Raw genomic sequence first — 11,411 nt, 5'->3', positions numbered from 1 at the left:
TGTTCCCATGAAGACAAATATTCACAGACAACTGAAGTTACGTCAGGACGCTGCACCCAGTGAGGACTTTGATTCATGATTTAATATACTGTAACTGCTCCTCAAGTAATAGATTCCCACGTTCCTGTGGACAAATTTGGAAACATTATCTTATGTTTGTATTGTTCTGTGGGTACTTCATTATGTTGGAGTTAGTCATGTCAGTGGCACAAGCAGGGCCGGCTCTTGGCATTGGTGAACTAGGCGGCCGCCTGGGGCGCCACGTCCGGAGGGGTGGCGCCGTGGCCATACAAGGGGCACCCCGACTCTCCGTGCTCTGTGTGAGCACTGCTCTGCGCCGTTCTGAAGGTCCATGTGAGCGCCGCACTGCTTGGCATCGGCATCCCTCGGCACCGCTTGGCAACTCTCGGCACCTCTCGGAACCCCACCCCCGCTCCCACGGAGCGCTCGTTTCGGGCTCGCCTGGGGCGCCTGAAAAACCCGGGCCGGCCATGGGCACAAGATAATATTGTTTTCTTGTTTACAGATCCGGTTGGATCTGTCATCCTATCAAGCTTGTGGTATCAAATTTAATCATTAAACGAAACAGGTTATTGAATAAGCTTTAGCTTTATTTTCATTTTCCCTTCTTAAGATTGTTATTTTTTTGTGTTGAAATTTTTCAAAATGTGAAAAAAAAGTCCCTTATTTGGCTAAGAGAAAGTTGGCAACCCTAGCCAACACACCAGCCAATTGCACAGTTTAACGACACAAAAAAAACCCCACTCCTCTCTCTCCTATTCATTCCTCCTCACACCACACACTCGAACCCTCTCACTTCCTGGTCCCAACCTCCTCCTCCTTCTGAGCCACAAACAAATTGCTCCGGTGGTGCAATCAGGTAACTTCAACTTGTAGGAACTCACATAACATAACTCAATCGCGAAGATACTGTCTTTTTTGTTGAACTGGCCTCTGCGAGAGATGGGTTTGGATGTGGTGTTGACTATGTGTGAAGTTAATGTTCGGTAGTTTATATGATCAGCATGACCTGGGATAATTTTTGTTTATATAATACCTGTTGTTAAAACACAATAAAAGAGCTGCAATCATGATAAAATAAAAGATTGTGATTGACTTAGTGAGCTTCAGATATGCCGATCAGTGGAGTTTGTCACTTTTGGACCCATGCGTTTATCAGTTTTTCTGCTTGATCAGCCTCTGGGATAATTGCCTTATTTGAAATACCTGGGAGAGACCAAACCATCTTCTTTGGATAATAAAATGTGTGCTGGCTTGGTAATTCAAAAGAGCGATCAGCACAAACAGCACATGTATTGTTAGTGTCGCTCTACAATAGTGCACACCTGCAATACCCACATTTTCTGGAATGTTGCACTGTTTGTGTGGTCCTATAGTGTTAGAACCAAATGTAATTTTGTCACGATTGTCAGATTTGATTCCATTTTTTGGACTGTGATCACAGCCATCCACATCCTGGTTTGGAGCAAACATACAACCGGAGTGTTGGTCTGAAATCTGATGAAAAATTGAAATTGGAAAGTCTAAATGCAACACTGACTAAAGAGCTGTCAGTGGAACAAGCACTTGAGGGTATAAACTTAGTTTATTTTGTTTAACGTGCATAATAATAACGATTTAAAGAAAAACAATAAATATCTATTTAGTGGGGTTGTAACTCATCAGTTGCTATAAATCATATGTGAGTCACACTTCATAGATTTTTCAGCATGTAAACGCTGTAATACATAACCACGCCCACTGGCGGCGCTGCAGTGCAGTAATAGTTGGGTAGTGCGCATGCATATAAAAATGCGTTGTATTCACGTTGTATTGCAAACAAACGCAAAGACGGCGACCTCCGCAGCGAAAGTTAAGGAAAGTTTGGTGTGGACGGATGACGAGGTACAATTACTATTCTGCACAGATATTTAAAAGACATTTTGAAGCGCCATTGTTGTTGTGGTTCTGTCAGACTTCCGCGCATGCGTCCTGTTGTAGAAGCGGGGCGATGACGCAATCGTCTCAATAAATATGTGCGGCAAAGGCGTAACAGCGGAGACGTCTCAGGCGCGTCTTCAGATTTTTCCACTCTGGGACCCGGCTTCAAACTTTGTCGTTTTCAGAGCCCTGTGACGCTGGCTCCGTGTGGACGATGGGTGACTTAGTACAAATATTTGTGCGGATTTGTCTGAGCTTGGCTCCGTGTGGACAGGGCCCTGGTCTCTGTGTTCTGGAAATCTCTTGCGCAGTCTCCGTTTTCAGCTTCCTTTGTCTTTGTCTTTTTGCATCGCCCCCTGTTGGAACAATGACATTTTTCTTAAACTGCTTTCCATGACCTTGGTAAATTTCTTTTTTGCACATAGCAATAATTCCAGTAAATGTACTGAATTTTGAACTTACTGGAATATCACCTGCATCTATCTTTAATGTCTCTGGCAAAGCCTTTTTGTGTGTTTCTGGCAACACCCAACATATAACAGCCCCAAAAATGGCTAAAGCTCCCATATGGAAGTGGCTTGAAGTATCGTCCTGCCAAAAAAGAACTTGAAGTTAGGAAAAAAAAGAACAGGTTTTTCATTCATTGAAATCTCATATGATATATTTTCTGCTGGAAACATCACTGAGAGACGTGCATTCACCCACAAATAGCCCACAAGAACATTTTTGGGTTGTGGGAAGCGATTAAAGTCTAAAGAAACCCTTCATATGCACAGTAAAACTTGCAACCTCCTCACGGATAGACTGTCCTCTTGTATCGAGGCAAAGCATTAACCCCTGCCCCACTGTGTTGCCTTTCAACAAGGTCATTCATCAACAGATGGAAGTGATTCATACTACAAAAAAAGTCAAACTATTAATGCCGCCTCCTTTTTTGAACCACCTTCCAAATGTTGTGTGTGGGTGCCCATTCTTGATGTCAATTGTGGAAAAACCATTGCTTCTGTTGGTCCTGCTACTCAAAACATAAAACAGTCGAATTTACCCAGGTAAATGATGAAAGGGGAGATGATGGTTCCGATACAGGCAGCCATGGAGCAACATCCCATTGCTGTGTTTCTGATGACAGTAGGGAAGAGCTCCGATGAGACGGCATACACCACGCAGAAAGCAGAAGTGATGCCAAACTTTCCTAACATCTCAAGAGCCACAGCCACTCCTGGTAAATCTGCATGAAAACAAAACAGCAGAAACAGAAAAACAAAAAAGTCATTTGTAATATTAATTTATTTTTACATGCCAAAAGCTGATGAACAACATAAATGTTCTTTAAATTACTAAAGCATTAAAGGTGTAATGTAGGATGTTCTATTTTCTTTGAGTTCCGGGTGGATCATAAAAATAACTGGTGGGTCTGTTTGTCAATCATTCTGCTGAGCTGCTTTCGTAAAGCCGTTGTACGTGCTCGCTCCCAATAAGGTTCTACTTATTGCCAGTGTTGTCACAGATTACTTGAAAAGGTAATCCAATTACTGATTACTGATTACTCATCAAAAAGGCAATCTACTTACTTTGCTGATTACTTCAATATCAAAGTAACTAAGTTACTTTAAAAGTAACTTAAGTACTTTTTACCGATTTCCTCCCTTTCCTGCCTCAACATAAGAATGACAACTGGTTGTTTAAATAATACTTTATTGAAAGTGCACGAACTTGTAACATGAATATGTTTTTTTTGTTTCTGTTTCATTGGCTTTACAGTGCAGAGATTGGTGTATAACACGTTACACCTGCAGGCTGGTCTGACATAATGAAACTGTAACTGTTTCGGAAAATAAGCTTTATGAGCGAGGCCGATCACAGAAACTGTAAGCACAGCTGGGCACGCCCGGGGAAGATGGGCTTGCGCTCACACACTTCCAACATTTGATAGGCGTTTCCTCAGAGAAGCAGTAGCGCAGGTAGGATGGTCTGGCGCATTCGCGTTTTTCAAAAAGCGAGTAACAGACGTTTGGCTTTGTCTTTTCGAGAAAATCCTACATTACACCTTTAAGGAAACAAACATTTCTGTCATGGTTTATGTTTTGTCCTGTTTGTGTTTGTGGTGTTTCTCACGTTGTCTTTCATTTCATGCTCTGCAGCTCCCCCTCCTCATGTCTGATTGCTGCCTCGCTGCCCTGGTGTCACTCACCTGTGCCTGATGAGTCATTGCCATCACCTGGTGCTCGGGGCTTATAAGGGGCTCTCTGGCTGTGTTCAGGTGGTTGGATCATCTTATCTCCATGCGCTGTCGCCTCATGTGCTGTGTCTCCCTGCAGTTAGTGCACTGTGAGAGCTTCTGGCTGAGTTCCTGCATGCCCATCTGGGAGATTAGTTCCCCTACCCTGTCTTACAGCAGGTGGGAGTTTTTGGATGTTGTGTTTGAGTCTGTGACAGACTTCCCTCATTGTTGTTTTGTGGACATTATGTGGATTTTGTTCTTGGATTTTGATTTTACTTATTGGACAATGAAAGAGGGGAAGAATTTTCCATTTTCTGTTTAATTCTGTTTGTATGCCCCTTTTGAGGCCTTTTCACTGAACAAGTTAATAACCTACCTGTTGGAATGAGGTTCACACAGAAGATCATAACACCTCCGAGTAGGAGTGTGGAAGACTGACAGATGTGCCTGGAGCAAAGCTAGGGCAATTAAGTAGGCTGGCACTTCTATGACAGCTGATATGAAGCAATTTAGGTATGGATCACCATGCAAATTTGAAGTGTTAAGGATGAGAGCATAGTAACTGATGGTGATGATGAACCTGTCAAGATAATACACACAAGTAACATGAAGTGAAAACCCAAAAACCAAACCACAAAGAATTTTGGAATCAACTCTGAGTCATCTGGGAAGCCAAACATGCTCTCTCTTGATTGAACATGACTGGAGAATGCAAACTGTCTACTGCTGTGTTTGTTGATAATATTTTCAGGATTTATATTGCATCAACAAATTGATATACATACCATAGAGATGAACAGACTAATGTAATGGAGAGAACGTTGCAGGATTTCAAAATGTTAAGTATTTCTCCTCTTTCCTGACCATTACATCTTCAACCTGAAAAAAAAATGTTTGAAGCAATTTAAAAATTTTAAATATTGATCCTACAAGACAGTATATTACCTATAGGAGACCCTGATCTTTGGTATAAGAATGCCTTGAAAAATGAAATCACATCAATCTTTAGGTGTTTTTCATATTACAAAAACAACACAAAATTCATTACAATATTAAAACAAAAATCAATATATAATGAAATAAGAACAGCTACACTGTCAACAACATTGTGCGTGTGCGCACACACACACACACACACACACACACACACACACACACACACACAAACACACGTACTTCTATAGTTGTGAGGACACTCATTGACGTAATGCATTTCCTAGCCCCATACCTTAACCTGAACCATCAAAAATAAATGCCTAACCCTAACCTATGCCCTAAACCTAGCCTAAACCTAATTATAACCCCTAAACCAAAAATCAAGTCTTAACACTCAAAAAGGTCAATAAAGGTCTGTCTAAAAGTGATGACCAGCAAAAATGTCCTCACTTTCCAAAATTGTCCTCATTTGTAAGGTTGTAAACCCATGACGGTCCTCACAAAATTAGCTGTACAAGCACACACACACACACACACTTCCACTCTCATCACATGCATTTGGGAGACATGGTATGGCACGAAGCAATCGGGGTGCAACGGTACAGATACCCCACAGTACAGTCCGTACCTCAGTTTTTGCGCCACAGTTTCAGTTCGGTACGGTACACATTTTGTACATAAAGAGAACAACTTTTTCTCCCAAAAATATCCCTTTATTTTGCTCGTCAGTAGAAACTGCATTTCACAGTAAACATTAACAAATAACATTATCACTGATGTACTGTATGCACTTCTCTCATGATAACAGATACTGAACAACATAGTATTTTCAAATAATAAATTGCCTCTTATTGCCTGAGTGCTTGTATACATTATACAGCAGTAAACCAAAGTTTACCCACAACAGAGATTTAAACGAAGCTGGTGCCTTTTCAAAGTTCTGTCTCTCGACTCCGCCGCTTGTGCTGGACATGCCCTCTGTAGGCGCACTCAGTGTTGCCAGATTTGTTCAGTAAAATACGCAATAAAGTCGATGAGTTTTGAGCCACCGATAGAGGCATGCATCAAGTCTCAGCTGGGTTTGGAAGCAGAAAAGCCCAAAACGGCACTTTGGAACAAGCAAAAAAAAAAATAAAAAAATCTGTCAACTTATGACTGCCAACATTGGCAAGCGACTTTTCAAAATAAAAAGCTGATAAGCTGACTCCACTATTACGAGGGCCTATGAACAAGCTCCGTCCGGACCGGGAGGACACTCCTGTCGGTCCTGCCCGTGGACTGGCTTCGGTTCTACTGCTGGGATCCGTGGTTCTTGTGCTGGACCGTCCAACGGACTGTACTCAACATTGTCCTAGGCTTTACTTCTTATTGTCTCATGCTAGCTGTTGCCAAAGCTGTCCGTCCCTGGGAGAGGGATCCCTCCATACTGTGGTTCTCCCCAAGATTTCTTCTTTTCCCACTGGGTTTTTGGAGTTTTTTCTTGCCGGATGTGAGGGTCGAAGGCGGTGGTTGCTTCGTTCTGTCTCGTTACTGTAAATATTGACATATTACCATTATGCTTATTCACTGTTTTTACTTTTACCGACCAATGTAACATCTTGAAGCCCTCTGAGGCAACTGTTGTTGTGATACTGGGCTATACAAAAATAAATTGATTGATTGATTGATTGATAATAAGCGGACCTGGCAACTACCGCTGCACTTTGACCCGGCTACAGTTACATCGTATTTGTTCCTGCGATATTGGACTTCACCAAGAGAGGCAGCAATGTGCCGTGAGGCACCGAGTCTGCCTGAAATTAGTAGAAGAAGAACAACTGCAGCGTGAGCAGAAACACAGCAGCGTTGGACATGAGCTCGCGAAGAGAGAGGGTTTTTCTATCCGTCCGGACAGGCACATACGCATAAACAATGGGCTGAAAAGCAGCTGTGTAAAATGAATCACAAAACCGAAAAACCGCGGTCCATTAGGGAGTATTGTCCCATGCTGAGCGGCCCGAACGGTTCAATACTTTGCTGCGTACCATTGCATCTGTAACCCACCTGGGTTAACTTATTTACAAGGACCAGAAACTAGGTTCAGAGGAGGGTTTAAAAGAGAAGTGAAAATTCGCAATGAATAAATGGAGCCACAAAATGATTGAACTTGAATAACAATGAAGTTTATATGAAATAGAAAATATAGATTCAGTGCATGACTTCAATTCTTCAACAAAAACAAAACCATCTCATCAACAAAAGCAATCACTGTATTGCCATATCAAAATCAGTTCTTCAAAAATGAAATGTTCCCAAAAGGGTGCAAATTTCTTTCCAAATGTTCAGTTCAGTGTTCCTTTAGATCCTGGCTTATCTGTTCAATTCACTTTCAGTCAAAAGTCAAGTCTAAGAGCTCTTTAGTTCAGTCAGACTTGTCAGATGTGGTTGGATGCTCCTACCACACATCCTTTGCTCGATGGGTGATGAAGGATTCCCACCCTGAGGAATTCTTGATCTGCTCCTTGGATTAAGGAGGGTTCTGGTCACTCACTGGGGCTCGCCATCTCCTTTGTCAAGGAGAATCCAATTCTCAAACATCCAAAGGTTTCTGAAGGTTTCAAAAAACCTAGCCTGTACAGAAACAAGGCTATTACTAAATGAAATCAATTTTTTATGGCCATTATGAAATAAAATGAAAATCTGTCACACATTCTTGCAACATAATGGTGATACAATGAATTATTTATCCATCTTCACCTTTAACTGTAGTTTCTTCTCCTAATAGAACAGTTTTTATCCCATTTTTAACCAACAAATCCATTTTAACTTCATGAATTAGTATTTAAAACACTTTTTAACTCTCCAGTGCATAAATCATGGACTGAATAACAACACATACACACTTTCACATTCAATAACAATCATATAAACATCACTAAACACACTATTTCATACAAAGCATATATCCAAAGTGAAAACAAAACTTAAATTCTTCTTATATCGTTTTCCTTATCAGATCATCAGTGTATAATGCATCTGCAATTGATTATAACTCCGACATTCAAGGACATAATGAAAATAAGAGTAAAATTACATACTTTGTAAAGTGCCTCATGTCAATTGTGCGGCTAATAGAGTTAGCTGCTTTAGCTCAGCTCCATGCACTCACCAAGACTCACGCTCGATGAAACAAAACAACTCCTGATGCACAGGTCCAAGAATCATCCATTCACTCAGGTAGAGGTCTTCCTCCAGCCACTCAAGGGATAACAAGCAGTTTAACTTATTTCTTTTTCACAGATGTTAATAGCTTTCAGCACCGCAGGGCACATGTGAGCTCCTGCCGACACTCAGGCAGTTCTAACCAATCATAGGCTTGCATACTGGTAGCTCACAAGAATCAAATGCACCAGATATAAATCAAATAGAACAATATATAAATAAAACAACAAGACAAATAAATCAAATCAACTACTGGGTTACACATCCCGACTGAGCATCATAGGAAACACCACCCTTCCAGACCAGGGAACCCCCACGCCAAGGTGGGGAGCTGCTCCAGCCAGCCAGGATAGAGGGACCCACGAACAGGATCCCACACAGTTAACTGGATGAAACTCCTAGTGTGAAAGACCCCCCCAATAAAACTGTTGCTGTGTCCCTGGGCAAGACACTTCACCCACCTTGCCGAAGTATGAAAGTAGTGTGAGAGTGAATGGTTGGTGGTGGTCGGAGGGGCCGATGGCACAGATTGACAGCCTCACTTCTGTCAGTCTACCCCAGGGTAGCTGTGGCTACAATAGTAGTTCACCACCACCCAGCGTGGAGTGAATGAATAATGCAATGTAAAGTGTCTTTGAGTGTCCAGGAAAGCGCTATATAAAACCAATGCATTATTACATTCCACAGGCGAGGGCTGTAGTGGCTAAAGGTCGTCTTGGCTCTGGCTTTTGGGATGCACAGTAAGCCACTGCCAGAGAACCTCAGGGCCCGCGAGGGTCAAACGGGTAAAAACAGATCAGCTAAATAATAAGGCGCAAGGCCATTAAGACATTTAAAAACTAATAGAACTTTTCCTCAATCCTGAAGTAGACAGGGAGCCAATGCAGCAAATTTGAAACTGGTGTAATTTGCCCCCCCCCCCCCCCCCCCCCCCCCCGTTGGTTCTTGTCAGCATGCGTGGGGCTGAGTTTTGTAATAGCTAGAGATTTGAGATACTCTTTTTGGGAAGACCAGAGAGCAAGGATTACAATAATCTAACCCACAGGAGATAAAAGCATGCATTAGCACCTCTGAACTGGCCTGGGAGAGAAACGGGCAGACTCTGGCTATATTCTTGGGATGACAAAAAACAATCTTACTTACATTTTTAATATGTGGTAAAAAAATTCAGCTCAGAGTCAAAAATGACGCCCAGGTTTTTAATTGTGCTGGTTTAAAATCTTGTAGTTTTGGTAAAGGTTTCTCTCTCTGGCCTTCAGGACCGATAACTAAAACCTCAGTTTTGTCCTGTTGAGCTGTAGGAAATTCACTGCCACCCATGACTTGATGTCTTAGATACAGTTAAAAAGGGTTTCTATTGGCCCTGAGTCATCATGATACACAGCTATGTATAGCTGACGATAGTCAGCATAACTATGGAAACTGATGTACAGCTGAGTATCATCAGCGTAGTTATGGAAACTGATGCCGTATCTCCGATGATGACGTCCCCAAGAGGAAGCACGTAAAGGTTAAAAAGAATGGGACCTAAAATTGAACCTTGGGGAACCCCATATCTAATTTCATGGATTCCTGAGGAACAAGTATCCATACTTCCATAAAAACATCACTCTATGAGATAAGAATTGATCCAGTTAAGAACAGTAACAGGAAGGCCCACCAGCTGTCTTCATCTACTTAATAAAATGTGATGGTACTGTGTCGAAAGCAGCGCTCAGATCTAGTAGAACCAACACTGAGTTTTTTTATGATCCAGGTTCCACCTGATGTAATTTAGCATCTTTTAAAGGGCAGTCTCGGTACTGTGGTTCACTCTAAAACCAGACCAATGTCTTTCTTAAAATATTATTTCTGATTAAAAAGTCATTGAGACTGGGTGGCCCTCCCACCTTTAATTCAGACAGCCCCCCCCCACACACACACACACACACACACACACACACACACACACCCCTTGGCCTGGGAGAACAGAACCGTTTGTCCCCCTCTGTCGGCAGGCCTGGCCCATATTGCCCCAGGAGTTCTATAAAGGTTTCTTGGTTTCTTCCTTTTAAAAAGGAGTTTTTCCTTTCCACTTTTGCTTCTGCTTCCTCATGTGGAACTATTGGGTTTTCTCTGTAAATGTGCCTCGAAATGACTGTGTTGTAATTGGCACTATGTAAATAAAGCTAAAATTGAATTGAATTAGTCTGAGTCTCATACGCACATTTAGTGACACACAAGCATGCAAACAACCCTTTGTGTGAGTGACACTGATTTAGCTGTAGGCAGATAGCACCCATTCTTATACTCACAAATGTACAGGCAAGTTACATCAGGGAATTCTGGGCTGCTCTTGTCCAGCGTATATAAGAAATAAAATACAAACACTTTGGAATTTTGAGTTGGCTTATTTATTTGAATAAGTTTCTTTTTTTATGCTCATGTCAGTGGTTGGAATAAGCTGTTTTAAGTGCATATACAACAAATAGTTAATTTCTTCAACAGCTGATCTCTACGTATTTCATATTCCAGCTAACCTTTAGATCACTAAAAACTTTACAAGGTAATAAAGAATGACATAACATATCAAAACAAAACCTTAAAGACTCATTGACTGCTCACCTCTGTTACAATAGTTGACTGGTAGATTTCTTTGCTGTATTTCCAGCCATCGAGACAACGCTCCCGAGGAATGTCACTCACGTTTACTTCGACATTTGGAATGGAGTTGTTTTGAGAGAAACTTTGCACAATCTGCAGGTTCAGCCTCCAGCAGGAGCTGCGCTGTGCAACACCGTTGACTTTTTCCATTGGAACTGTAATGTTTCTCCACATCTCACTGATGTTGTAGTTTTCAGGAATATAGCATTCATGAGGTGGCGTGTCGTCAACAAACACTATATAACCACCAATAAATCCTTTTGGGAGGATGCTGATGGCCAAGGCAAAAAAGATCCTTCGTTGGAAGGGTCCCCAGGAGCCCAGAAAAGATGTGATGGTGTCAAAGTCCCTGATATTTTCACCTGCCATTATGCCACCAAAATATTATTGATGATTCAAAGATAAAAACTACATTAAAGTAGAATCCAAAGCTGCGTTGGTGTTGATAGGCAGGTGACGGACTGCTCTC

General features: G+C 41.8%; 1 pseudogene; it reads right to left on the bottom strand.

The window, feature by feature from the left end:
• Window positions 1–239: 239 nt before the first annotated feature.
• LOC115395707 (solute carrier family 22 member 4-like) lies at window positions 240–11,092 on the bottom strand (annotated as a pseudogene).
• Window positions 11,093–11,411: the final 319 nt, after the last annotated feature.

The sequence above is a fragment of the Salarias fasciatus genome, chromosome 10, assembly GCF_902148845.1.
Source record: "Salarias fasciatus chromosome 10, fSalaFa1.1, whole genome shotgun sequence".
NCBI classification, from domain to species: Eukaryota; Metazoa; Chordata; class Actinopteri; order Blenniiformes; family Blenniidae; genus Salarias; species Salarias fasciatus.
The sequence above is the reverse complement of the archived record's forward strand: the minus strand, read 5'-3'. Positions and strand labels throughout refer to the sequence as shown.